The following is a 16,700-nucleotide window of genomic DNA, read 5'->3' as shown; positions in this document are numbered from 1 at the left end:
TTAACTTTTATAAAGAATATCTCTTTGGATTTGAGACTTTAGTCTTTGCAACTTTACAGATCTTCTTTATGTACAAAGAGCTTGTAACACTGGAAACTTTAAATCGCATCATATGACCCCTTTAATATAAAGCTTGTCACATGTTTAGAACAAACTGGATTATGCACTTTCTCCGCAGCAGCTCAGTCTGTGTCCTCCACTATATTTTCAGATGCGCTCGTATCAAACTACTGTATATCGATATAAACGGTATTGCCTCATATCGAATCGCTTATACATTTATATTTATGCATTTAGCAGACGCTTTTAGCTAAAGCGACTTACAGTGCATTCAGGCTATACATTTTTTTTTACCAGTATGTGTGTTCCCTGAGAATTGAACCCACAACCTTTTGTGCTGCTAACGCAATGCTCTACCACTGAGCCACAGGAACATATGATCTACAATAAAAAGCAATTAATAAAGAGTTAGATTGATAATATATTCATTTTACGCTTCTGTCATCCTGCAGACCCCTAAGAAGTTTGCTGAGGCCCTCTAGTGGACCCCGGGCATCCTGGCCTATATGAAATCACACTTCGCTGCGTCCAGTCTTTCTTGCATGCATCTTGGAGGGCTAAATGAGGTAAATAAGGCCATATTTCAGATCCTCAGTGCACTAACATAATACTGCTTCACTGATGAAGATCAGCTCGCTTATATTTATGTATTTGACAGAAGCTTTTATCCAAAGTGACTTAGATTGCATTTAAGGTCTATAGGCTATTTTGATTACCCCATTACAGGCACTTTACATTCAGTGCTATCATAAAAATAGACTTACTTGTAGGTTTGAAATTCTACATATGTCACATTTATTGTCCAACTACAAATATTTCAGCGAAATGTATATTTTAGTCAGAGTTATTGTGCTCCTATTTCATTGAGCTCCGTCTGTTTGGCGCGCTCATTCTAATTGAAGTCTGTGAAGTTTAGCAGAGAATCGCAAAGCAGAAGGCGCATGCACTTCTGACAGAAAAATGGAAATATTTCCATGGCTTTCTAACATTTACAGATGGAGAATATACACATTAAACAGTGTGAGTAGCCTAGTGTCTCTTTCAGCGGCACGCAGCCTTTCAGTCAGAGCATATGACGGGCCGAGCCGCTTAAACTAATATGCGAAACGAAACTATAAACTATATGTCTTACCAGTTTTTAAAGGCCTTAATATGAAGCTTGTCACATGTTTAGAACAAATTGGATTATGTACTTTCACGCAGCAGCTCAGTCTGTGTCCTCCTCTATATTTTCAGATGCGCTCGTATCAAACTACTGTATATTGATATAAACAGTATTGCCTCATATTGTATCGCTTATAAAGAAAATATCGATATATCGTACAAACTCGATATATCACCCAGCCCTAGAACCAACCAATCCAAGTTCAAGCAAAATCGTCAACAATCAAATCCAGCTACCTGAGTTAGTGACGTACGAAGAATGGACCCCTGGTCCTTTTTTCACTCCCACGGATTCGTTTACAAACAAGACACAATTCGACAGTATATACAGTATTGAATCAAACAGTAATGTCGCACCACACAAGTGTGAGTAACTGTTTTTATTATGTGGTCACTATTGCTTTGTCTGTTACCTGTTTTAACCTAAATCCCAGCAGTGTGTTGTGTGTGTTTGACAGCCTACATCCTTCATAGATGGATGTATGCTGTCAAACATATACAACTGTTAGCCAAATTCATACCAGAGGGCGTTTACTTCCAAGTCTACAATCTATTCAAACTAGGGATGCACGATATATCTGTCTGTTCAAACATAAGGAGGAGATGCGAAAGACGAATCAACTCGGTGTTCGCGCGCCATCTGAAACGTGTCTCTTTGTGTGTGTGCGTGCGTGCTTTGCACGTTTGCGGCAGAACGGAAGATACGCTGTGCGAGATGCGGCTTGTGCGCGCGCTTCAGGTGTGAGTCTGTCAGACAAAATCCGACTGCACGGATCCAGTATAATGATACACATCCGATTTCTTTCTCAGCTGGTTAAAACATAACTGACTGCGTTTACGAGAATGATCGTCGAGACTGGTACTATTGACATAATTCTGTGTGTATGTGTCTGTTCAAACATAAGGAGGAGGAGATGCGAAAGACGAATCAACTCGGTGTTCGCGCGCCATCTGAAACACGTCTCTCTGTGTGTGTGCTTCAGGTGTGAGTCTGTCAGACAGCAAGACGAGACGGCAAAGAGTTGTTTTCTGCAACTTATTGCACTTAATAACTCTGTTTAATGTCAAGCAATTCTCTGCTATATGCGTCGAACTAAAACTTTGACCTTTTGCTACGTTTTGATTTAAGTAGCCTATTATTAAAATGATTAAAATATCGCACGCCGTTGCGATATGCATATCGCGATATTTAAATTTGCGATATTTCGATATTTTCGATATATCGTGCAGCCCTAATTTGAATGCAAAAATGGTAGAGTTATTACTTCTAAATTATGATGTTTTTACGTAAAAGTCTTGATAACATTATAAGTGGACCTCAGAGAACTACAAAATAATAAAAAGGCAGTTCATGACCCCTTTAAAATACAAGCATTAGAAAGTGTTAGAAAGCTTTAGAAAGACGATTTGCTAATTTCAGAGGCAGTTGGTTCTTATAGTATGAGTATTTTTGGCATGCCTTCCTGGGGGGCGGGGGTTAAGATTTTTTTTAAGAAATGAATGATTTTATTCAGCAGGAATGCATTAAATTCATCAAAAGTGGCAGTAAAGAACTTTCTATTCATTTAAGAATCCTGAAACAACATTGTTTTCAACATTGATAATAATAAGTAATCAGTAAAATAATGATTTATGAAGAATCATGTGACACTGAAGACCGAAGTTATGGCTGCTGAAAATTTAACTTTGCCATCACAGGAATTAATTACATTTTAAAATATGTTATCACAGGAATTAATTACATTTTAAAATATGTTATCACAGGAATTAATTACATTTTTAAATGAGTAATTATTTTTAAATTGTAATTGTTGAGTATTACTGCATTACTGTTCTTACTCTATTACTGTTTTTATTTTTGATCAAATAAATGCAACTTCAGTGAACAAAAGACATTTTTCAAAAAAATAAAAATAAATCTTACTGCCACCAAACTTTTGAATGTAAAAAAGTGTACCTGAGTATGCTAGATAGATGTCCTCAAAACAGATGTGCAGCCACTTTACTTTGGTTTTGTGAGCCATAGGCCACAGTGTGCATCCATTTTTGTAATTAGCACTTTTTGCTAATCTCTTCATCCCAGTAAGAATGTTAGATCTGGGGAAATGTTTTGTGTATTTGGAGGTTAGTGAAAGATTGGTGCTGTAAACCTTTTAAAGGGGTCATATGATGCGATTTCATTTTTTCCTTTCTCTTTGGAGTGTTACAAGCTCTTGGTGCATAAAGAAGATTTGTAAAGTTGCAAAGACTAAAGTCTCAAATCCAAAGAGATATTCTTTATAAAAGTTAAGCCTTGTCCCCGCCCTCCTAAAATGCCTCGTTTAAACACGCCCCCACATGTCTATATCACTGTGTGGGAAGATTTGCATAACACCGCCCAAATGTTCACGCAAAGAAAGAAGGCGTAACTTTTATTCTCGCTGTAGTATTGTTGTTGCCGCCGCCGCCATGTTGTGGAGATGCTGTGTGTTTCACTGTGAAAGCGAAACTACTTTGTTTGGCCTTCCAAAATAGGACAATATCCACTTCGTCATGCCTAGAGCTGATCCGTGCTGGTCGCTGAGGAAATACATCAACTTTGCGCTGTGGATCGCCGGATCGGCTTTCACCGTGGACGAAGCGGAGTCCAGCCCAGGGTCGTCACATGTGGTTGCCGCAAGCCCGCTGGCCGCCACTCACTCTAGCCCGCAGTGTGTGACACTGTGTGACGCATTTTATGGAGGACTGTTTCCTGAACCTGCAGAGTAGCATACAATGGGTCTGTGCTCAAAGGCTGCTCTATAAAGTGGGGCAGTTCCAACTTTGCACGGACAGTCTGGCGCTTCTGACTCACAGCCTGTAAGTACATTTTTTATATTTAAAGAATTTGTCCCCACTGGATGCAACAAATGCCTCGTTTGTAATGGGTTTTATTGGTTTTGTCTCGCAGTGCTGGGAGACAGTGTCACAGTATGTTAATGGGCGTAACATTTCCGTCACACGAGGTATTCAGCCAATCACAACACACTGGATAGCTGGCCAATCACCATACACCTCGCTTTTCAGAACGTTTTGTAAAAAGTGACGCGTTTCAGAAAGGGCGGGGCATAGAGGAGAAACAATAATGTACAGTATGTGGAAAATAATGTGTTTTTTTAACCTTAAATCGCATAAACACATTGCATTACACCAAATACACAACATAATGTTCTTTTTAGCAACGTCATATGACCCCTTTAATAAGAATGCAGTGTACAAATCGGTGATGGTATTCTTTGTAGTTGAAACAATTTCCTTAAGATAACTCCCCACTATAGAGCATTTGTTTACTTTAACATGAATTTAAGCAATTTTATAATAAGGCAGAATTATTTGTAGGGTGTTTACAGTAGTTAGTATTCGAACCATTGCAAGATGTGAAGCAGGAGAGGTGTGCTGTCTATATGCCTGTTGTTGCCGGAATGATAATCTGTAGAATTTGCCTATGAAAGACATAAGGAAGTTTATTGTATTAAGTTTATAAGTGCTAATCTTCACTCTGAACTAGCTCACTAAACTTCCTGTTTCACCTCAGTTTGCCCTTTACCCCATAAGATGCTGTCCAAGTGGAAATATACCTCATGTTTCTAATAAGTGTGATTGTCTTGCTGAAATTGTAGACTAATTATTTTTACTAAGTTTAATACTTTTTTCATATGTAGTTGTTTTTAAACATTGTTGAAAGTTGAATGATTTTTTTGTGTTATGATATTAACCATGTTATTAAGCCTCAAAACCACATGTCCCTGTGGCCTATAATTCATTTTATTTATTTATTTTAACCTCAGGTGATCTCTGTACTCTTGTCTTGCAGCAGCATGTAATGTCGTACTTTCTTAAAGTCATGTCTCCACATGTCAAGCAGTAACAGTTGAACTGAGCAGTGTGATTAAAATTTTTTTTTTCACTTGATTTCCACATCAGGATTTGAACATTTCAATTGTTAAGTGTCGAATAGAACTGAAAACATAGCTACACCACTTTGACACACACATTTGGTACTTGAAACCATGTGCTTGAAAGGAAATGAAGAAGGGACATTTTTTTTCCCCCTATTCTTATGTTTTAAGGAGGGGCTAACTTTGCTCTGGGTCATTATAGTTAATTAATACAAAAAGGGAAACCATAAAACAACAACATTTGTGTTACTAGTTATAAAATAAACGTTAAAGAAGAAATTTTAACCTTATTAAACCCATAATTTATAACATTTAATGTCTCTGGCCTTAATGTGTGTAGTCTAAAGAAAATTATATTTTCATATAAAAATCATACAAAACGTTTTCATCATATTTCATTAAAATTTAACAATTTTCCCCTAAAAGATTTTTTTATTTTTATTTTCTTTCTGCTGATCTATTAAAATCTGTATGGCTGGAGAAAAAAAAATATTAGACTAATTTTCACAAGCCAACCAAATCCCAGTGGACAATTAATCCCTGCCCTACATTGTTTCACTCAGAAATATGTTAAGTTTTGTAAGTTAAATGTGCTCTGGTTGCCATTCGTGTCTTTAAGGATTAGAAATAATAATAATAATAATAATAATTTTGTAAAAGCCAGACCTGCTGAAATGTGCAAAATGAGAAATTAGATTGCAATTTCTTTTGTTCAGCAGCGATGAGCCCATTTCTAGATTTTGCTTCAACTGTGTCACTTTGACACTCTACATATTGTGTGCCCACTGCGTCCCCTCCCTCTTGTTTCCATGGTGAGGATGGCTGAACATGGTAACCAGCACAGATGACTTGGCAACAGTTGGGAAGGAAACCCAACAATATCCATCTGTTGCCTTTAACATGCCAATCTTCAGTGAAGCAGAAGGGTTATACTAAACTCTCTACTCTCAGTCAGAAAGCATGAGGGACATGTTTTAAATAGAGCTGACTATAAGCAGCATAGATGGCTTATTCTAGTGAGGTCATGCTGTCGCTAAGTGAGAATTTGGTTGGTTTTGGTGATGTCTGAGGTGTGTGTTCACAGAGCTAAAAGAGGATATGAGTCAAGCATGTTTTTGCCTCATTAGTCAGCTCATGACTCTTCATGCTTGAGGCTTGGGCTGATTTTAGATGGTCCACCCCAGGGCTCCACATTTCCCTCTTTTGCCCAGAAGAAAAGGGTTACTAATCTGTGGTTAGCCATCTTCTTATATTTTGCCATTTACGTTTGAATTTATAGTCTTAGAAGAATGTTTCATCAAATAATTTTGTTGTAATGTTGAAATGCCCTGTGGTCTGTGGTTAATGCAAGCTCAAGATATTTTCATGTTTTGTTCTATGACAGAAAATATATCCATGGGCCACTTGTGAATTTTAAGCATTTACATGTGTTTTACCGGAAAATTCACTGTAGTTCTTTTTAAAGCCATGTTATCTTAATTTGCACTCTTGCAATCTATTTTAACTTTCCAATTTGTAGATTTTAATTAAGGATTGAAGGAAGTGACAGAAGCTTACTGGTGGTGACATTGAAGTCATGCAATTGTGGTGTAGTTCATTTATAACCTAAATTTTTATTTCTGATGATTGTATATAAAGGGAAAGTTCACCCAAAAATTTTAATTCTGTCATTAACAACTCACCCTTGTGTCATTCCAAACCCTTAACTTAAAACCTTCGTTCATCTTCGGAACACAAATTACGATTTTTTTTAATGAAATTAGAGAGCTTTCTGACCCAGCATAGACTAACTAACTTAGTAAGGACATTATTAAAAATGTGGCATCAGTGGTTCAACCGAAATGCTATGAAGCTACAAGAATACTTTTTGTGCACAAAGAAAGAAAAAATAATGACTTTATTCAACAGTTTCTTTCCTTCCGTGTTGTGTTGCTGTCTATGGAGGGTCAGAAAGCTCTCGGATTTCATCAAAAATATCTGAAAACAGAATTTTCAATTTTGGGTGAACTATTCCTTTATAAAATATTTTATATATTTTTATGAATATATGAATACGCTAATATTTTCCGTTATACCGTTCCTGCGGTATGCGCTGTTTTTCATGTCTCCTCAAAGACTGAAAGTGTAGGAATCCCTCAGGTTGAGTGCAGTGTAGAGAGTAACACGACCCTCCTCCTGTTGGTGCGAGCGAGCTGTCAGTCACGTGTGTGTGTAGGATGGCTTCCCCTGGAACATACGCGATCGGCAACCGGACGTTTTTTGTAGGGGGCGCATCTGAAGTGTCTCTGAAGGAAATAATGCATTATTTATCGGCTTTAAGATATCGGCCAAATTTTCTTATAGGGCCGATACCGATAACAGAAAAAATGAGCATTTATCGCCCGATACCGATATGGTGGCCGATATATCGTGCATCCCCAGTTTTTTGTCTTATTGCAAGCAACTCGTCTCTGTTCTGGACTTGCACAAACTGCGTTGCAATGCAGTCGTTTTCCAAGCTGTTTTAGGGCGATCTATAGGGTCTACTTCGACCTGCCAGTAGCCGCTAGCTAAGTCTAAAGTAGAAAACCACTGTGCATGGGTTAGGCTATCTAATGCGTCATCAATACGTGGAAGAGGATATGCATCCTTTCTAGTGACATCATTTAACTTACGATAGTCGACACAGAACCTCAATGCCCCATCTTTCTTTCTCACCGGAACAACAGGAGTGGCCCAAGGGCTACAGGATGGGCGTATGATACCCCTTTCCTGCATCTGCTTCACATGATCCGCCACCTCCTGTTGCAAATGGAGTGGTACCCGACGAGGAGCCAGTTTAATGGGCTTTGCATCCCCAGTGTCAATTTGATGGAGGGTCCTATGGGTCCGTCCTAAATCAGTGTCACTTTTACTAAAAACAGAAAGATAGTTACTCAATAACTCTTGAACAGCTTGTAACTGGGTTGGTTCCAGGCCTCTATTCAGCCCCAGATTTTGCAACAGCACTTCAGCTGTCCATGGCTGCTCTACTGAATCTTTCAGTGAACCTAGAGAATTGACTGCACTGTCCCCTGCCTGAACATCTGTACACAAAGTTCCAATAGTCATCCCTTTTCTTAGAATAAGTTCCTCACTTGTCACATTGATAACCCTTAGTGGCAACACTCCCTTTTCCACCCTACATAACACACAGGCTACCAAAACATCAGTAACCAATCTATCCGAAGGTTCCAGCATTCCTTCCATACACTCTAACCCCACTCCTTCAACACTACCAGGAATTATAACCTCAGTTCTTGGGGGCACAATCACATCCTGTCTTACTGATACAGTCCTGGTCTTGTTGTTCACATTAACCAACTGTAGGGGTAGGCTCTTCCCCATTAATGTACAACACAGTGCATTTAAGTCAATGACTGCACCAAACTTTCTCAAGAAGTCGGTGCCCAAAATGATCTCCTGCAAAGGTATGTCAGCTACTAAGATGTCTGTGGCCAAAGCCAATGCCTCTATCTGGCACAAAGTTGACAGTCGTCTTTCCTACAATATTCATTTGTCACCCATCAGCTACAGACACCTTCCCTAAATAGGGCACTAATTCAGAGCCCCCATTTGTTGCTTTTTGCCAAAATTCTTTAGACACTACCGACACCTGAGCACCCGTATCTAACAACAAATCACAGACTGCACCTCCCACTCTAGCTGATCAAAACACCCCGACCCCCTGTTCACTACAAGAAACACTAATTTGCAGGCCAGTCGTATAATCAGGGAGGGGGGCGAGCATTTGGCCTTCTTTACTCGCCCCCTCTATTTTCCCTGTACATAAGGACACTCTTTTCTCCAATGGCGATCACAACCACACTCCCAACATACATCGCCGCGACCCTTCTGGCCCTGACTAATACCCTGTGATTCGGAATGGGAAGGAGCCCTAAAAGAAGAGACATTATTAACTTGAGCCTTAGTAAGATTTTGAACAGTCACCTGTAAAGTTCTAACTTCCTGGCGCAAGATCTCTACCGTTTCAAGCAATGTAGCCATTTGGGTATCATTTGAATTATTATTAGACACTCCCCGCACCTTCAATTCAGGTGTAATCTGACTACGCTCTAACTCTCGAATGAGCTCCAATTCAGAAGCCAAATTTATGGCTGCTTCTAATGTAGCTGGTCTAGCACTACGGAGCTGTATTCGCAGCTCGCCAGTTCCAACATGTGCAATAAAATGCTCACGTGCTAGTAAACCTTGCGTATCACAGTTAGCCACTGGTTAAGATTTGGCTACTAATCGCCTTGACGCATTACTAAACTCACGTGCGCTTTCCCCTGGTAATCGTCGCCTAGCGGACAAACTTGCGCGGATCCAATCCTCACTTTTGCAAGGATCAAAACACTTGCTCAATGCTTCTTTTAGTTTGGCATAACTACTGCAGTCTTCTATTGTCAAACCGCAGAATACATCTCTCGCTCTGCCAGACAACAAAAGTGACATAAACTTCAATTTTAGATCCCCATTCCAATTATTCACCTCTGCGGCCATTTCAAATTGCTGAGACCAATCAGACCAGCCACGGCCGCTACCTGTAAATGTCTCTGGCATGAACACGGGACGATTCACTATGCTGTTAGCAGTAGCAATCATACTCCTAGCTGTCTGAGCAGAAAACTCTTGACTAGAATGTGCATTTTCAGTGTGCTCCATTTTAATAGTTTACCACCCAAAAAAGGTATGGGTATATTACAATTCTATCCCACCGCTGCCACCAGTGTAATATATTCAGCCACCACTAGGGGCCACTGGTGAGCTTCCTTATTGCGGATTAACTATTCCTATTGGGTTACTATAATAATAACCCAATTTGAAGCAAAAACAGAATGTTCTGACTAGCTTTGTGAAATTTCACAAAGCTAGTCAGAACATTCTGTTTTTGCTTCAAATTGGGTTATTATTAAATCAAATTATGTGTATGAAATTATATAACTAAATGATATGAAATGATATAAATGATATGTATATGAATTATATATAACTAAAATTAAATCACTGTAATTACATATTTAGGTTAAATAAAGATGTCAGTCTTTATTTTTCTTATTTTTAGGAAACAAATCAAAGAAAAATAAACAAATTCTAATGTTCCTAATATTCTGTATGTTGCTCAAAAACAAAATATATTGTGCTCAGCGGGGGGAAAAAAAAGCTGTAAAGACAATACTGTGATACCGTGAACTGTGATATTTTTGCTTAAGGTTATCATACCATCAAAATCTCATACCGGCCTATGCCTACTGTCAGCTGTGGTTGTATGTGCTGTGTCAGCTTCCCTCTTACCCATGCTGCTGTCTCATTGACCTCCTCAGTTTCACCTTCACTGATAGTTACCATCTCCCCATACTGTTTTAATGTGGGTCAGGGCAAACAGTCAGCACTAGGGGTGTGGGGGTGAAGACTAGGCCTCGGCGATAAAACTGTATTGATATTTATCGACGGTACACCTTCTTCGATAATGATAGTTCGATATGGCGCACAATATAGTAGGGCTGTTGCGATTCGTCGATTCTATTCGACTATTCGGTTTTAAAATATCAGAATACCGGAAGTGGCGCATTTCACGGACGAGAATCCATAAAACATAATTAAGCATAACTGTGAATTCACAAATGCTACGATTTAATTAAATAATTATATGCAATGCCGTTATAGCGGTGTAGGTTACGTACGTGCGTCTCACAGCAGCTCCGTTCACAGTAAATGCTGTTCCACAGAAACTGATATCATTTACATGTGTGGAGCCGCTCAAACTCCATCTGTGCATGTTGTTGTGAGTTTGGGTTTATTATAACATTCATCTAGGAACGCAACGAGCGCCATTTCATTAGATTTGTAAGGTAAATCATTTATAAATCCACGCAAACACAGGAGAATACATCATTATCTCGCGGTTTCAAAATAAAAGCTTAAACCCTCACTCTGAGTTTACACGTTTTGATGTCCACATATTCATTAAATTACAGTGGCTATAGCATTTCTGTCGTAAAGAAATGGCCAAATATTAAAGATTAAGTGGACATTTGAATTAAATGATGCTTGGTCAATATTAAACGAGTATTAGATCGCACAGTAATGTGTAAAAACAATCGTCAGGCCATTGGCGCCCCCTACAGGCCTTTGTTGTAATGCATACTGTACATTAGCTCTATTCACTGATCTATAATAGAGATTATATTATATTATTTTATAATTATATATAGATCAGTGGCTCTATTACATTATAAAACAGTTTTGTTCAATAAAACCATATGATTTCTTGCTTTTGATACTTTATTTGAACTAATTATTATTGCCTCATTGATATTTTATATGTATTTTAAGTAAATTTAAAGGCTATTGTTCACTTAGCCTACATCTATTTTTATTACAACAAAAACTAATTATTAATTATATTTTATTATTAGTAGACCAGAATACGTGGACATGTTGTCATTCTTACACTATAATACTGAACTTTGATTTCAGTGATTTGGACTATGAGATGGACACTTGCTTCTTGCACTCTATGTTGCACTTTAATTTTTCTTTAAAAAAGGATTTCATAGAAATTTGGATTTCATTTGGAGTTTCACTACTGAAGCCCATCATTTTAAAACATAACTGACTGCGTTTACGAGAATGATCGTTGAGACGGGTACTGTTGACATAATTCTGTGTGTATGTGTCTGTTCAAACATGAGGAGGAGATGCAAAAGACGAATCAACTCGGCTTTGCACGTGTGCGGCAGAACGGAAGATACGCTGTGCGAGATGCACTTCAGGTGTGAGTCTGTCAGACAGCAAGACGAGACGGCAAAGAGTTGTTTTCTGCAACTTATTGCACTTAATAACTCTTTTCAACGTCAAGCAATTCTCTGCTATATTCGTCGAACTAAAACTTTGACCTTTTGCAACGTTTTGATTTAAGTAGCCTATTATTAAAATGATTAAAATATCGCACGCCGTTGCGATATGCATATCGCGATATTTACATATATATCGTGTAGCCCTAGCATCATATGACCCCTTTAATGTGAAAACCCAACTGTTGGGGTTAATTTAAACAGATTTTTTTCCCCTTTGTAGTTGCACTCACAGCTGTAATGAACAGAAGCCCAGAACATGTGGATATATTGACATTAAGAACATGCTGATTTTCTCAGACTTTTGTAATTATTTTCTTTTTATTTAATTTTTATTAAGTTTGTTTACATTTTTGCATTTCGTCAATGGCTTGTTTACATTTACACTTTTGTATGGTACACTACTGAATGGCAAAGTTGCAAGTTTAATAAAATGTCCTTTAAAATTTTGATTTTTTTGTGGGAAATTAATCATTTAGATTAATCGATAAATTAGTCGACAGATTAATCGAAGTCGTTAGTGGAAGCCCTACAATATAGGTATGTGCTATGAGTGACGCAGACAGCACACACAAACATGAACATGCTGAAATGAGTGCTGTGCCTGCCTGTGATGAGGAGATTGTGAATAAAGAATGAATATTAGTCGAATTTAAAATAAACATTTGCATTTGAATGTTAGGTGTCCATCAGGGAGCGTCATCAGTGGCGCGCAATATGCGGTGATGTAAGCAACGTTGTTGCATTTTAATGTTTTGTTAGTCTCGCCCACGAGATGTGCTGCTGCTGTGTTATGCATTCAAAATATTAGAGAAATATAGAAGCTCAATGCGGAGAAGATCTTGATTAGGTTAAAACCGAAACCAAGCCATTCACACAGAACGCATATTCAGCACATTTTTTTGGTGGACAAATATGACTGCTGCACTCGCGTCTCACACCAGAGATGTATAGAAAGCCATGCAAAGTTAAAACAGTTTAAACTTTTAGAAAACACGTCACGAATTCGTGGATGTTTATTCATTTTCACTGCGTCCCATATGTTTTTAAATGCAGTCTGTGTGAATGGCGCTTCGGCTCTTTGGATTAAGCAATGCATAAATACATGATGCTGTTTTGTTCATAATTGTTTATGCAATTTACGAAATTATATGTGATTTTTATGAGTTAATTTAGATGTAATGCACGTTTTTTTATAGACCGTTATTTCCTTGCATTTACAATTTAAATGCGCTATTATTTTGCTCATTACGCCCTCCTGTGGACTCGGGAGACAAGACAAAAATTTCCTTAAGACCTATTTAATCTGCATATAAACCATTAGAAATTCGTTTAATTTTTATTTTGTGTTTGATTGTTAAAACAAAAAATATTTGTTGTTTGTCTCAATAAATTGGGATAATTAAAAAATACAGTGGTTAAATTTAAAAAATGTTTTTCTATTGCTCTGTTTTAAAAAAGGTTATAAAAAAATGTCAATAATTATCGATACCGAACGATATGAAACATTATATCGTTGATACATTTTTTAGCTATATCGCCCAGCCCTAGTGAAGACAGTAATTGTGAGGCAGTAAGAAATGTCGTTGGATGACTCAACCACCCACTGCACTCAGTTTCCTCTGCGTTTGTTGTCTGTCTTGGGTAAATAAATGCCTACCATTAGCGTAGGCTTAGGGCTGTAGTTGTGTGTACTTTCTGCTTTTGGTTCACCAAAAATGAACATTTTTGTAGTCATTAAAGGGATAGTTCACCCCAAAATGAAAACTCTGTCATTAATCACTCACCTTCATGTCGTTCCAAACCTGTAAGTCCTTCGTCCATCATTGGAACACAAATTAAGATATTTTGATGAAATCTGAGAGCTTTCTGACCCTGCATAGACAGCAATGCAACTGAAACATTCTGAGGCCCAGAAAGGTAGTAAGGACATCTGTAAAATAATCCATGTGACATCAGTGGTTCAACCGTAATTTTATGAAGCTATGAGAATACTTTTTGTTTCTTCGTGCAAAAAAGTATTCTCGTAGTTTCGTAAAATTACAGTCACAATTGTTGGTTGTGCTATTCTTTTAGTTACAGTTGGATGCTTTGATGAGAAAAAATATATTTCTATTTCATGTACATGTGTTTGCAATACTAATCATCTGTGTTGTTGTTCTCTGAATTGCAGACAGAGGGAGGGAAAAAACTATTTTTGCAAATGACTGCAGCTTCCTGGATTTTTTTTTTTAGATAACTCTTTTATATAGTCTAGATTTTAGGTTAATTTTAGATGGATTACACTCAACAAAATCCATTTGAAGAAAAAAATCTATTGCAGTAATAGCCAAGCAGAGTACAATTATTACAGGTTAAGCTTTGGTGCTCAAGCGTGCTGCACAAGTTTGAATCCAGCTTGCATCATTTGCCACTTCTGTTCCCTTAACACTCTCCATCATTTTTTTATCCTCTCTCTATTGTACCTAGCAATAAAACATTTATCTTTAGAACAAAATTTTTACTGCAACTTTTTTTTTTTTTTTTTCTGAGTAGTTTTTATAGGTTGCTACACCCTGTATTCTGGGTGGTTGCTGGTAATTGCTTAAATTTCCCCTATTATGTTTTTTTTTTGGATGTTACCTTTCATTTAGTTTCACATAGCCAGACCTTCAGATGGGAGAAGGTCAAGACTCCAGGGTAGCTTTCTTTGGCCTAGGACTGCCCAGGAGGGTGTTTGATAGATACTGTATGTAAAGCAACCAGTCACAGTCAGTTTCATTCAGCATTATAATTAGAGGATTGAAAATGTCAATGTCCCTACAATTACAGACCGGTATGCAACTAATAAATCATTAATTCAATAACATCATGCAAGTTTACGGCAACAATGGCACAGAGTCTATACCGTGAACTTCACATACTTTTGAAAATCCAGCATTTAGTTGATCTCATCTGACCAATCAGAGCAGAGTATGGAGAAGAGGGGTTTAGAGAGACCGGATCCATGAACTAACATTATCAGGCACTGTGAGACAAGAAGTGATGCTGCAGTATATATTATGAGAAAATTAAAGTATTTTTTTTTACCTTGGATGCATGTAAACCTATTGTAAGAAATTTTGAAATAGTATAATAAGTGCACTTTAAAGTTGGCATAAAAAAAACATTCTGTTTCCATATGTATGTAAAGATCTGTCGCTACTTCCATTTCAGAGTTTTTCAAAACCAATCCACACCACTGTAAGTGTAATGTATGGGTTTTGATTCGCTTGGTTCATGAAAACTTTAGTTTGAAAATGGATGTTTGTAGCACTGTGCTGAGTGATTTGTGTGCCAGAGTTTTACTGTAGGCTTAAGGGATTTAGAACAAACCCCTAACTCTTAAGGATGAGCAGTAGTAATAGTTATGCTTGCCTTAGCAAACAATTATATTGTCACTTTGCCAGTCCTGTGTTATGCTAATAAATTGCCTCCTGCTGCACTCACTCAGAAATGTTTACACTGCTGATTCTCATGTAAACTAGTCCATTTCCAGAGTGATTAGCTTCACTCTTTCGAATGAAGGGCTTTGTGATTCCAGTCCTCTCCCAGATCTCCAGCCCCTCGCAGCAAGGGTTCCGAGCTGTTGCCTTGGTGACGTTCCAAGTACCGTATTACTTGTTTCTGAGTTCTGAATTGTCATTAGGCCTTCAGGGTGTCAGAATCTCAGCAGCTGCCATAGTAACACAGCTTTCCCAGGCTCGATCAAGTGATGATTATAAAGTCATCCACAGGAATGAGTTTATGCAATAATGGAGATGATTCATTCAGAATGCATGCATTTTACCTTAGTAATGTGACATTTTAGGGTGAAAATGAATGATAATTAATCTATCTGTCTATAATTTAACTAGTGTTGTCATTAAAAAAACAACTAAATAATCACAATTTTCTGTAATTAATCGCATATTAATATATATTTATATTGTCACAATGTTGCATTGAATCTCCAAATTAATGTAGAAACAACATAAAGATGGTATATTTAATAGCATCTTTTTACTAAGTAGCCTATTATTAATGAAGGCCAGTATCATTGATAATACTGCTTTTGATGTCTTTATTAAATACATTTTCGCCTCATTTTTAGCCATTAATTATAGCTGTTCAGCATTACAGTATAATAATTGAAAGCCATTATTTTTTACTTTTAATAGGCTTAGAAAAATATAACTTTTAGTTTAAAGGGGTCATATGATGCGATTTCAAGTTTTCCTTTCTCTTTGGAGTGTTACAAGCTCTTGGTGCATAAAAAAGATCTGTAAAGTTGCAAAGACTAAAGTCTCAAATCCAAAGAGATATTCTTTATAAAAGTTAAGAGTCAACCTAAAAACGGCTCGTTCTAACGCCCCCACATGTCTACGTCACTATGTGGAAATATTAGCATAATGCCGCCCAAATGTGCACGCAAAGAAAGAAGGCGTGGTTTCAGGAACAGCAGTAGTGTTGATGCAGCCATGTCAGGGAGACGGTGTGTGTTTCAGTGCGAAAGCAACAGCACTTTATTTGGCCTTCTGGAAGGAAGGCCAAATTAGGAATCATTGGTTAAGATTTATTTACAACAGAACAGCACAACCCAGATGTTTGAATTTGTGCAACGCATTTTATGGACGACAGTTTTTTGAACCTAGAAGAGTACAAGGCTGGCTGTGCACAAAGG

General features: G+C 37.6%; 1 protein-coding gene and 1 pseudogene across 1 annotated transcript in view; one reads left to right on the top strand and one right to left on the bottom strand.

Moving 5' to 3' along the window:
* LOC107691450 (elongation factor 1-alpha-like) overlaps positions 1-8,507 on the bottom strand; it is an 18,462-nt pseudogene extending 9,955 nt beyond the window's left edge.
* fam49bb (family with sequence similarity 49 member Bb) overlaps positions 1-16,700 on the top strand; it is a 75,704-nt gene that overhangs the window by 6,864 nt on the left and 52,140 nt on the right. The gene's annotated exons all lie outside the window — the stretch shown is intronic.

Source organism: Sinocyclocheilus anshuiensis, unplaced genomic scaffold (genome assembly GCF_001515605.1).
Source record: "Sinocyclocheilus anshuiensis isolate Anshui unplaced genomic scaffold, SAMN03320099.WGS_v1.1 scaffold106, whole genome shotgun sequence".
NCBI lineage: Eukaryota > Metazoa > Chordata > Actinopteri > Cypriniformes > Cyprinidae > Sinocyclocheilus > Sinocyclocheilus anshuiensis.
This window is presented reverse-complemented; position numbering and strand designations above follow the sequence as displayed.